The following is a 13,523-nucleotide window of genomic DNA, read 5'->3' as shown; positions in this document are numbered from 1 at the left end:
TGTTGCTTGTTATGTTATAATATTAATTCTAGTTTATGTTTTCAAAGCAAGTTAAATCATATTATGGATGTGGTTCATAAATATTTTGTTTTTCTATGGAGAAACAATACAAGAAGTATGAATCAATTTTGGAAGCTTCACTCGCCTTGTACTTTTTCTTCATGGAAATACAAAGTAGATCAACTTTAGATAATTCCATGAATCCTTTTCAATAAAAGGTATGTTATTGTTGTTTTGTTGATGTATATGTTGTTGTTGAGTTTATTATAATGTATATAGATTGTTTGTTTCACTCACCCTTCATTGAACATGCATTCATTTAAAGTGATTTAAAAAATAATAATCTAAAATTAAGTTATATTTGAAACACGACTTAGATCAAACATGATTTTTGAATTGCATCCATCTCGTAATTCATTAATCTATATCGCTCTTTAACACGTACAACTTGGTTTATTTCCCCAAATTCTTCAAATCAATGATTCCTTCTCTATTAATTTATATTACAAAACATCAAATGTGTTGAGAATTTGGATCATCTTCATCGTTGTCATCATAATAAGCTTCATTATTGATTAAAGTAACGATGATGATAGCGATGATGATGATCCTGAATTAGTCAACATATTAATGCATTGCAAAATAAACTAGGAATGAATCGCTGCTTTGAAGAATTTGCGGCATTGAATCAAATACTACGTGTTAAGAAGCAAGAGATGAATTACTGTATGAATGCAATTTGAAAAACAATGGTTCATTTAAGTTGTTTTTCAAGAATAATTTAATTTTTCAAATTATTATCCTATACATCAAGTTTTATGGTTGTATATGTTTAGTGAGGTGTAAGGAAAAATAAGCAATCTACATATTTTATAATAAACTCAAGATACTTTTCACAACAGTTATATTCTGTAACCGTGATGAAATGTTAATTATTTCTGTTGCAGTTGTTGGGTTTCGAACCCATGACCTTAATATATATCACAAAGGTTGTTTAATATAATTGTTGTGATAGGTTGCGCTTTACCTTGCTTATAACAACGACAACACGCCCGTTGTGGAAACCACCATACATACAATCACACGCTACCTAACATCGGACGTGAAACCGTCATTTTATGTGTTTCACAATCGTCATTATATGTGTTTTTCATAGTAGTGAAATATGAAAACAAGGGAAATCTAGTTATTTAGGGTAAGAACAACATCACACTTATGTTATTGCTAGGAAATTTAAATTACAATAATTGAATTTGCAAAAAAATAGAAGGTACATGAAAGGAAATTTGTAATTTTTAAGTACAATAAGGGAAGATATTGAATTGAAAATTTGAAAAGCAAATAAGAAGTCTAAGTGAGATTATGCTGCATCAAGATCATCACAGTGGAATAAGTGATCTAATAGTTTGGTTTGGTCAGGAATGACATGGTGTACTATGAAGTCTATTTTGCCATTGAGTACATCCATTTTTTCCACTTAATATTTTCCTAAGGTCTTTGGTTGTGAGTATCTGAAGGGAGTTGTCTGAGCTCTCGATCTCTACGGGTACCTCTTGACTTTTGGATTTTCTTTTTATTTTTATTTGATGGTGCATTTTTAGTGATCTTTCCATCTTTTAGTTCGTAATGCATTGATGGTAGGACAAAATTCCCTATTATGGTTGTTTCTTCCTTGAACTCTTCATCTTCAAAGTTGTACCCTATTTCTTCCAGTATTTGACTAGATTTCCATATGGGAGGTGTTTCCTTTTGACTTGCTTTCAATCATATGTTTTGCCCAATTTACCTTGAATTTGTTTTCTATCAACCATACTGTTTCTAGATCTACTTGGGTTAGGAGACCGAAGTTCCCTTGTCTGGGAAAGAAGGTGTGATTCATTACATAATGAGTCATCTGATTTTTAGGGTGGATGTATCTGGAAGTGAATGGGTAAGGTATATATGATGACGGTTCCTTGATAAGGGAGGATGCAGTGGTCATGTAGTTGTACCTTTTGGTTTTGTCTCCAAGCTCAATGATTCTATCTTCATGAGGAATGTTTAGCAATATTCTAAATTCTTCCACTGAGAGATTTATCATATGTTTTCTTACTTCTCTTTGAAGTACTCCATTAGTGAGATGAATGTTTAAAAAGAACATTTTCACAAGAGAAATGTATATGCTTTTTGAAGACATACAGAGAAAGGTGGAAAGGTTGAGTTCTTTAAAGTTTTTGAAGAATTTGCATTCTTTGAAATCTTATAAAGGTAGGGTATGAACTCCTATAATGGTTCAGTTAGAAAAGTGTTGAAAGTATCTAATTTCTTGTTGTTTGGTTGTGAAATCATCAGTGAGAGGGCTGGAGGTGAAACTTAACCTTTTGGGATTTATGATGATTTTGAAAGAATAATCTCACTCATATATTGAATATAAGTTATGTGATGCAAAAGAGTGAGAATTAAATACCTTTTATTGTGTGCTTATTTAGAATTTGAGTGTGTATACTAAGAAAGCTTTAATTACAAATTATGTTGTTCAAAAATCAAATCTAAATTCTCCTTTTTTGAGTCTCTTAATCAATTAACTTATGGCTCTAATCGATAAATTTTATAATATCTCTAGATTCAGTGAGATCTTCATAAATGCTTCGATTTGGTTTGCTTTAGGCACATGTTAAGCTTGTATTTGATTTGAAATTAGTTGTTTTACGCTTTTCTAATTGATTACCATTTTGTGCTAATCGGTTGGGCTTACATACTTCTAGCTCCTTGGTGCGAATTGGGTCTTGTGTTGGTTTTTCTTGTTGTAGTAGCACCCATTGTTGTTGTTTGCACCCCTAATATATAAAACACTTAAAGTACTCATCTTTATGGGTTAGAAACACTTAAATATTGATGATTAAAATATTTAAAAATATTATTTTAAGGGTTTAATCAAATTTTTATGATTACTTCAACCTTAAAATAATTTTATATCTATTATTAAGAGATCATAATAAGTATTCCCAAAAGGGAATACACCAAATGGTGTATCCTTATTTACACGTTGTTGGATGCAAGAGTCAGTAAAACCACAAAACGAATAAGTTCACTACAAACATATTCATTCAACTCATCACTATATATCACATGCTTTGAAATAGTCTCAAAGGGATGTTTTGATCATAATTGTTGCCATTTGGCAACATCGTTTATCTTTGGGATCAAAGACTTCATCAAATGTAAATTATAAAAATATATTATTGCTTTGCACTACTTTCAATAATAACCGTCAATAATTTCAAGCAGCAAAGCCTACTTGTAAAACACTAAGGTTTCACCTTTGGTGCCCTTACACTACTACAGAAAACACATACAATATGACGGTTGTGAAACACATATAGTGGCGGTTGCACGTCTGTTGTTAGTTACCACAACGGGTTTGTGGCAGTGGGTATAAGCTAGGTAGCATACTACCTATCACAACACTTATATTAAACAACCATTGTGTCATGTGTAAGAGTTTATTATAAAATATGAGATTCTTGTTTTTTCCTGCCCCTCATTAACCATATACAACCATTCAAATAGATTTTTGAGATAATAATCAGAAAAATTAAATTATTCTTAAAAAATAACTTAAATGGTCCAATGTTTTTCGAATTGCATGCATCTTGTAATTCATGATTTCCCTATTAACCCATATAATTTGATTCAATCTAAAATTCTTCAAAAGTAATGATGATGAATGAATGTTGATTCTAATTCTTTCACACAAAATTTAATTTTCTTTTTTTTTTTCTAGTTTATTTTGCAAACATCAAATTTTGTGTGAAAGACTCAGACTACCATTCATTTATCATCATTGTTTTGAAGAATTTATGGCATTGAATCAAATTCTATGGGCTAAAGAGGAAATCACGATTACAAGATGCATGAAATTCGATAAACATTGGATCGTCTAAGTTGATTTTCAAGAATAATTTAATTTTTCTAATTATTGTCTAAAAAATATATTTAAATGAATGCAAGTTCAACGAGGGATTAGTGAAACAAGCAATCACCTATGATATAATAAATTCACTAACAACACTTATCAACAGAAATATTAATTAATTAACATAGATTGGGAGAGCTTGATAACTAACCGTTCCTAGAATCTATTAGACACATGAAGGGAAGTCTTCAATCTTCTTAGCTAGTTCCTAGAATCTATCGGATACATGAAGGGAAATTTCAATCTTCATGCCTAGTTTCTAGAATCTATTATATACATGAAGGGTAGTCTTCAATCTTCATGCCTAGTTGAATTCGTGCAGTTCTCAATGTCTTCATCTGATTCAGAATCAATTTCATCCAAATTTATTAGGTCCTTCACAATAGCCTTTATCTTCTTTATCTTTTCAGGGTTAAGATTCTTGATAAGAATCTTCTTATAGCCTGTTCCACCAAACGGTTCAACAACAGTAATATGATCCCTAACAACTTCAACTTCCTTGGCTTTGTTCAACCATAACTCCAACATATCAATAACCCATTTGAAGCCTCATTCTCATGAACAAGTTTTCTCCCACTAGCTTGACCTTGATTCATGTTAAGAGAAGGATATGAAATATGAGTAAAGCATATCTAAACAAACAACAAAACATGTAAAACCGAAGTAAATAATATGAAAATCATGTGAAACATAAAACTACAAAAAACCATAAACTCTCATACAAGAAGAAAATCATGTGAAACATAATAGCAACATACACGAAAATGAGAGAATAAGGAAGAAGAAGAATACCTTTATGTATGAAGAAAAATATTGAGGCTATACTGTAGAATAGGAAAGTTAATGACGAAGAAGAAGAGAGAAAATATGTTCTAGGGTTTTGCTGTGAGAGATACGACGATACTGTCAAGAAATGAGAGTTAAATCGCTTATATATGGGTAAACAATTTCACCACGGTCATATTCAAAAACCATGATGAAATATAATGCATTTCACAACGGTTGACATTACCAACCGTGGTGACAGGTATATATATATATATATATATATATATATATATATATATATATATATATATATATATATATATATTAAGGACAACATTTACTGTAACAAAAAAGTAAAAAATTATTGGAGTTGGGATTCCAACCGTGTCACTCCATGAATGTATAATTACGGTTAATTGTTTAAACTATAATACAATGTCTTTTCGTAAAAATAAAAAAAAATAAAACGCGTCAAAAAATGAGGTATTATCACAGTTAACGGTAAGAACGTTGTAATTTAGTATTACCAAATGTATATTTTGTAGTAGTGATATCTTCTTGGGCCCAAGCGCATTAGTCACAAAAGATCTAAGTGACCTATTCTCTTACAATGATTGCACTTATATATGTGATGCTTCTTTATTTTGTGATATAGTTTCTCTTTAAAGCCTATACCATTTTTATTTAAAGAGAATATTTTACTCAATAAAATTAGGTTAAATTTCTTCTTACTTTGGGTAAACTTTTCTAGAGTTTCTCGTAGATCAACTACTTCTTTTATAAGGGACTCACATTGCTTACATTCTCTTTTCGAGTTTTAAAACTTAGTTATCTCTATTTTGAAGGAGTTGTTGACTTTCTTAAGATATCTTAGGGATTAATTAATCCCTAGGATACGCTCTATTAGTTTTTCATTTTCTTCCACTAATTTGTCCACTCATTTTAAACAATTGTACATAGAAAGGTTTGATATATCATTTCAAGAGTATCCCATATTTTCTTGGCGGTATTGCAATGTCGAACATAGTTAAATATTGTGTCATTTAAAGACATTGTTATAAATCTTTTGGTTTTGAAATTTATTTCAAATTTTCTCTTTTCCTCTCCGGTCTAAAGAAAATTGGGTTTATCTACTATTTCATCATTTACTTGATCAGTAAGGATAAATGGACCATTGACAATAGTTTTCCATAATTCATAGTTTATGATTTGAAGAAAAATTCTAAACCTAGCTTGCCAAATATTAAATTTAATTTTTTCAAAAAGTGGTAGTATGCTTAAGAAAGATATTTTGTTGAAAGTCATCTTCCTTCTGATACGATTAGTCCTTAAACATGAGTTAGACTTTGATTCCGATTGTGTGGCTTAGAAAAAATTAGTTTTAAAAAACTTTTAGAAATAAAATCAGAGTTTGAAAACATTTAAGAAAACTTAGCAGCGAAAAATAAAATGAATTAAGGTAAGAATAAGAACACCAAGAGTTACAGATGTTTAGTAAAATACGACTTAATCATGTCCCTATGAATTGATCTTTAGAGTTTTCATTAAACATTAAGAGCTTTTAGTAGGAAATTCTCATGAACCTCCTTATACAGGGAATGTTGGTTTATCTTCAACCAAGAGATGCAAGACAATAGGTATGAGCGTTTTCTTCTGTTCTTTAGAATCAACTTGAGATTGAATTGGCCAATCTTCCTTCCCAATGGAGGATTGAAGCGGTTAGTCTTCTTTCCACAAACATAAACCTTGGAGAGATTAGTCTTTAAGTTCCAAAACCTTTAAACTAAATACCTTGGTTTAACAGGGTATAACCAAAAACCCGAGAGATTTAAATATCGGGTTGATCTCCAATATATGGAGCTTTTAATATCGGGCTGAGTTTCAACCTATCTTGGTTTTAACATTGGGCTGACGAAGAAACTTAGAGATTTTATCATAGGCTGATCTCCAACCTAAACTGTGACTAAATCACACAATCCAAAAAAATATATTTTTATGGGTTTAACTTTTAACCAAATAAATCCCTAAATGGATAATATTCAACCAAGGTGTATACAAAATATTCCCTTAGCGAATTTACAATTCTACCATTTCCATAATTAAAAAAATAATCTCACTCACAAACGAAATTTTCTCACAAAAGCACTTAGGCTAAAAACATATCGATAGAAAGTTAAAGGAATGTTGAGAGAGAGAGAGAGAGAGAGAGAGAGAGAGAGAGAGAGAGAGAGAGAGAGAGAGAGAGAGAGATGAAAGTGTCAAAACACGATTCCTGAATAATTTTGAATGAGAAATGGAACCTCTATTTATAGGCCTGAGGTTGGCTAAAAAAGGAAATTTCAATAAAATCATTTTGTAACAATCTAATTGATTAAAGCATATTTATAATCGATTAGAAGGTTCAAACAATTGTTTGTAAGTTCTCATAAAGGAAGGTTAAGATATCTATCCGTTGCAGAGAATCAAGGTGTCTTCAAGACAACTTGGGCCTTAAGTTTGTGCATTTCTAATCGATTGGAAAATGTTCTAATCGATTAAAAAAGTAAAAAAATCACCTATAACTATTTTGACTGCTCCCAGTTCATCTGTCATAACTTCCAGATGTTTTTCAAAATATTTTCTTTTGGTAAAGAATTTTTAAAAATAGTTTATGTGTGTGTGCTTTAGCCATATGCTTTTATGTTAAATTCCTTTTTCCTTACAATCGTTCACTTATTACTAAATTTGAAGATCACCACACTGCTTCAAGACTTTATTAGATATTACTCTTTATGTTGACAAATTCTTGAGTGGCTTGAGATGAGACTTTAGTTGTAATATTTGTTTGCCATCTTCGGATAGTCAAGTTTATCAAACCATAAAGGTAAATTTTGTTAGAAGTTGTAATTCGAGGTTCTATTGAAATCTAGCATTCGACTATGTCGAAGTAGCTAGTCGGGGTGTAAGAGTCAAATGTATTCGACTGAGTTGAATACAACATATAATTGTTATGTCGAAATGTAACTTGTAGTTTTATACTTTGCATTATGTATATTTTGGACTTGGGTAGATTTATATAGTTTTGGGTATGGGCTTTAGTTGCCTATATAAAGACATTGTATGATGTAAATACAACAACTTTACTCAATACAAGTCCTAATTTCTACAATTCAGTTTCTATCTCTTTTCTCTCTTCTTCTTCGTCTTCTTTCATCTTTCTTGAAAAACCTTTTGTTCCAACAAATTAGTATTAAGGAGCTCGGGTTGCAATTCAAAAAGAGAATCTGTATTAGAAAATGGAAACACAACATCAACATAATTTCCCGAGAATCTACCAATTTTCAAAGGTGAGAACTACGAACCTTGGGTTACGTAGATGAAGGTTATCTTTAGATTTTAAAATGTGTCTGAAATCGGGAATGATGGAGTATCGACATTGGAAGCGAATGAAAATGATGTTCAACAAGCTACACACAAGGAACAAAGAAAGAAATATGAAAAAAGTTTGTTCTTGATTCACTAGTGTGTGGATTCTAATGTGTTAGAGAATATCATTGAAGAAGAAACAACAAAATGAGCGCGGGACAAGTTGAAGAGCTTGTGTGGCATAAATGAAAAGTTGAAAAGGGTGAAAAATTACAAATGTTGAGAAACTCAGAGAAACTCATAAAGGCTCATGAGATGAGGCTGACATAGAGAAACTCAGAAAGGGAGAAGGTGGTTGAACATGCACTACAAGCAAGATTCATCAAGAAATCTAGGAAAGAGAAGGCGAAGTAGGGACAAAATATTGCTAATGATGAGACGTCAAACAAGAACTCAAAAAATCACCCTGATTCAATCAAGAAAGCCATAGACAACAAGTATTATGGGAAGAAAGTTGACATAAAAGGAGGTACTATTTTACAACTGTCAAGGATTCGACCACTATGCTCGAGATTGCCGAAGAAAGAAGGAAGCACAGACGAAAGATAGTGATGAAGTGAAGTATGCACATGCTGAATATATGGATTTTAAGGATGTGCTACTCATGGCCAACACTTAGTCAAACATCGGCCAAAAAAACATGTGGTACCTAGAGTCAGGATGCAGTAACCACATGACTGGTAATAAAAATTGGTTCACCAAGCCAGATGAATCAGTTGAGAAGGTGATAAAGTTTGCAGATGGCAGACACATCACATTAGGTGGAAAATTTGATATATATATTGTCATAAAGTATGGTCTAAAGGCCAGCATCACTGATGTGTTGTATGTACCTTCGATGATAAGTAACTTGATAAACGTAGGTCAATTATTCGCAAAAGGGTACAACATGAAGCTAGAAAAGAATCAGATGAATGTGTTTCATGGTGATGGAAGATTGTTTCTGAAGACACCATTGACAAACAACAAGACCTTCAAAGTAGAGATCAACACGGTTGATCACAAGTGTATTGCTTCTATTGCAGAAGAAGACAAAAATTGGCCATGGCATAACAAGTATAAACATCTAAACTTTAGAAGTTTAGGTATGCTCAACCAAAAAAAGATGGTGTATGGCTTACCTCAGGTAAAAGAACCAAGTCAGGTGTGTGAGGAATGTTGCAAATCAAAGTAGGCTAGGAAAGCATTCAAACATGACTTGTCCATGAGGTCGAAGTAAAAGTTGGAGCTAGTTCGCTCTGGTGTGTATGGACCTTTTGAAGTAAGGTCGAATGGAGGTAACTACTATTTCCTAATTTTCATAGATGAATTCACCAGATAAATGTGGATTTACTTTATTGAAAGGAAGAGTGAGATGTTCACAAAGTTCAAAAAGTTTAAATTGCATGTCGAGAAGGAAACTGGATGCAAGTTAAAGAAACTGAGAATTGGTGGTGATGGTGAATACACTTCTCAAGAATTTGCTAGATTTTGCAATGAGGAAGGTATAAAGAATAAGGTCACTGCACCCAATAAACCTCAATATAATGGCATAACTGATAGGAAGAATCAAATTATACTGAACATGACTATGAGCATGTTGAAAGCTAAAGATATGCCAAATAAATTTTGGGGTGAAGCAACTTCGACAATAATATACATTCTAAAGAGATGACCAACAAAGAAGATGGCCAAGAAGACTCCTTATGAGGCTTGGACATGTGTGAATCCAAATGTTAGTCATATTAGAGTGTTTGTATGAATGTGCTTCAGGCATGTACCTGAACAATTGAGGAAGTAACTAAATGATCGAAGTCAGACTATGATACTCATAGGTTATCATTCGAATGATGCATATAAGTTATATTCACTAAATAATAAACTTGTGATCAGTCGAGATATTCTAGTAGATGAAAGCAAAGGGTGGGATTGGAGTTAAGGGCCAGTTCGACAGGAATCAGATATAGGTAGAACTGTGTTTGAAGAAGACCAATACACTAAAGTCCCAACCAATCAAAATGAAGAACCACCTGAGGATACTGTTAGGAGATCGACTAGGACAAGAATTGAGTCGAAAAGGCTATCTGGATATGAGGGATTTCTAGATAAATCAGTCGATGCAGATGATGGCTTAATAGAAGAAGCAATGATGATGGTTGACGCAGAACCAATCAATTTGGATCAAGCCATGAATGATTCGAATTGGGTAGTAGCCACTGAAAGAAGAACACATGACAATCGAGAAGAACAAGACCTGGGAGCTTGTCGGAGAGTCAATAAAGAAGCCAATTAATGTGAAGTGGGTTTACAAGCTGAAACAAAGGCCGAATGGTAAAATTTCCAAGCATAAGGCAAAACTAGTGGCGAAAAGTTTTATGCAAAATCCTGGTATTGATTTTGACGAAGTGTATGCACCCGCTGTAAGGCTGGAGATAATCAAAATTGTTTTGTCGACAACAGCATACACAGGGTGGAAGATACATCAGTTGGATGTAAGATCAAAATTTCTGAGTGAACCTTTAGAAGAATAAGTCTATGTCAGTCAACCACCAGGATTCGAAACCAAAGAGAAGGAATCAAAGGTGTACAGATTGAAGAAGGATCTCTATGGTTTGAAGTAAGCCCTAAGAGATTGGAATAAGAGAATATATAGCTTCCTGATCGAAGCAAGTTTCACAAAGTGTGTCTCTGAATGCGAAGTGTATGTCAATGATGCAGACAGGGTGAGTCGAATAATCTCATGCCTGTGTATAGATCACTTGTTGATTACAAATGCAGATGAAACAAAGATAAGAAGAGTCAAGTCGAAGCTGATGCATGAGTTTGAAATGTCCGACCTTGGGAATTTCTCATATTTCTTAGGAATGAAGTTCAAATACACAGGTGACGCAGTGTTCTTGCACCAAAAAAAGTGTGCCTAATTTATCTTGAAGAGGTTCAAGATGAGTAACTGTAACACAACTTCTACGCCATTAGAAACTAGAGAAAAGTTCAGGAAGGAGACATATGATGAGTGTCTGAGTGCAACATTGTACAAAAAAATCATTGGATCCTTGAGGTATCTTTGCAATACCATGCCAGATATTCGTCAAAGTGTTAGACTGTTGAGCAGATTCATGGAGAAACCTTAAGAATATTATGTCACTGCAGTCAAGAGAGTACTGATATACATCAAAGGTACGATTAATCATGGTGTTCTAATGCCGAGGAAAAAGAAGACCAACGCAGATGCAAAAGTATACGACTACACTAATTCAAATTTCAGTGGAGATCAAGACGGGAAGAAGAGTATTGTAAGCTACATATTCATGATTAGAGGTGCTCCGATCTCATGGAGCTCAAGGAAGCAATGTATTGTGGCGTTGTCATCTTGTGAAGCGGAGTACATGGCTGTATCATATGCAACATGTCAAGCAGCATGTATAAAGATGTTGCTCGAAGATCTCAAGATAATGGAACATAGAAAAATGAAGTTGTTTGTCCACAACAAGTTAGCTATCGACCTGACAGATCATCTAGTGTGTCATGGTCGAAGCAAACACATAGAGATGAGGTATCATTTTCTGGGGGATCAAGTTAGCAAAAGAAGGCTTGAACTTGAGCATTGCAAGACAAAATGGCAACTAACTGGTATACTCACCAAACCCATGAAAAAAGTCAGGTTCGACGAGTTGAAAAGAAGTATCGAGAACATAAATTAAGAGGCGTGTTAGAAGTTGTAATTCGATATTCTATCGAAAGCTAACGTTCGACTATGTCAAAGTAGCTAGTAGAGGTGTAAGAGTCAGTTGTATTCGACTGAGTCGAATACATCATATAATTGTTATATCGAAATGTAACTTGTAGTTTTGTACTTTGCATTTGTGTATGTTTTTGGCTTGGGTTAATAATATTTCTCTTTTACAATTTAGTTTTCATCGCTTTTTTCTCTTCTTTTTCTCCTCTCACCTTTCTTGAAAACCCCTTTGTTCCAATAGATTTACATATTTATCCATTTAATCGTTCATGCTTGACTTATCATTAGTTGTCATGATAAAAAATTAATGACATTATTAAAAACATATCATCTGCAAAACAAGGTTCCACAATAATAAAATTATACCAATACAATTTTCAATACTAATTTTAACAAAATTAAAATTGGATTTTTATTTATTTATTTTAAAATTCAATTTGACTAAATTTTTTTGTTTAACTCACTTTAATAAAAATATATCTAACTATAAATTAATTTGTCTTCAAATCACTTTTAACCATATTTATATTTACAAATAAATTAATTCAAAATTATTTTTTGTTATAGTAGAACTAAACATACTTCATCATGTGAGTGAAATGAAGGAAATTGAAAGCAATGTCCCTACTTTCAAATGCATGCCAATATATATGCAAGCAGCTGCTGCTGCACAGGTTCATGCATTAACAACTCACATAGTTTTTTTGTGTTTAGTGAGTTAAATACAATAGAGACTAGGGACTGAAGAATTGGGTAAGGATGGTCTACTTCATTTCAGTATTTATAAAACTGATCTACCAATTTAGGAAATAATGTTAATGCTACCTGACAGCAAACATAACGATTCTCTTCCATAGAAAGTGATCTTCCTACGGCAAAAATAATTTCGTTATGTTTGATTATTTTTGTGTTATCAAAATTTATATTAGCTTTACATCTTAGTTAAATTAGAACTAATAGATAATAAATAAATAAAAAGATTGACGAATAAATTTATTTGACACGATATAAAATATATTTAGATATGTATTTAAATTTGAAATTAATTATTAATTTTAAAATAAATAATAATTATATAAATTTAATTATATTAAAATATATAAAAAAAGACATGTGAGATGAAATAAAAATGAATATTTAATATTTGAAAATAAATTTTTTATCTTTTAAATTAAGATAATTATTTATTAAAATAAAATATGTATTACACTGATAGTTAAAAGTGAAATATAATATTTATTTGATATAATATAAATTGTAGATGTAAATTTGAAATGAGTTACTTAATTGTAAAATAAAAACTAATTATATAAACTCAATTCTATTAAATAATCATATATAAAAAATGACTCGTGAGAAGAAAAAAGAAAAGAGAAATAAAATTTTGATATTTTAAAATAAGAATTATGTCTTTTAAATTAAGATAAATTATTATTTAAAATAAAATAGACATTGTGTTGATAATGATCCATGAGATAAAAAAAAATATTTGATACGATATTAAATATATTTAAATACACATACTTGAAATAATTTACTTATTTGTAAAATAAATAATAATTATATAAATTTAATGGTATTAAATAATCATACAAAAAGAAGAAGAAAAATATGAGAAGGAGAAAGGAAAAAAAATTAATATTTAGAAATAAGATTTAGTCTCTTAAATTAAGACAATGA

The sequence above is a fragment of the Lathyrus oleraceus genome, chromosome 5 (assembly GCF_024323335.1).
Source record: "Lathyrus oleraceus cultivar Zhongwan6 chromosome 5, CAAS_Psat_ZW6_1.0, whole genome shotgun sequence".
NCBI lineage: Eukaryota > Viridiplantae > Streptophyta > Magnoliopsida > Fabales > Fabaceae > Lathyrus > Lathyrus oleraceus.
The sequence above is the reverse complement of the archived record's forward strand: the minus strand, read 5'-3'. Positions refer to the sequence as shown.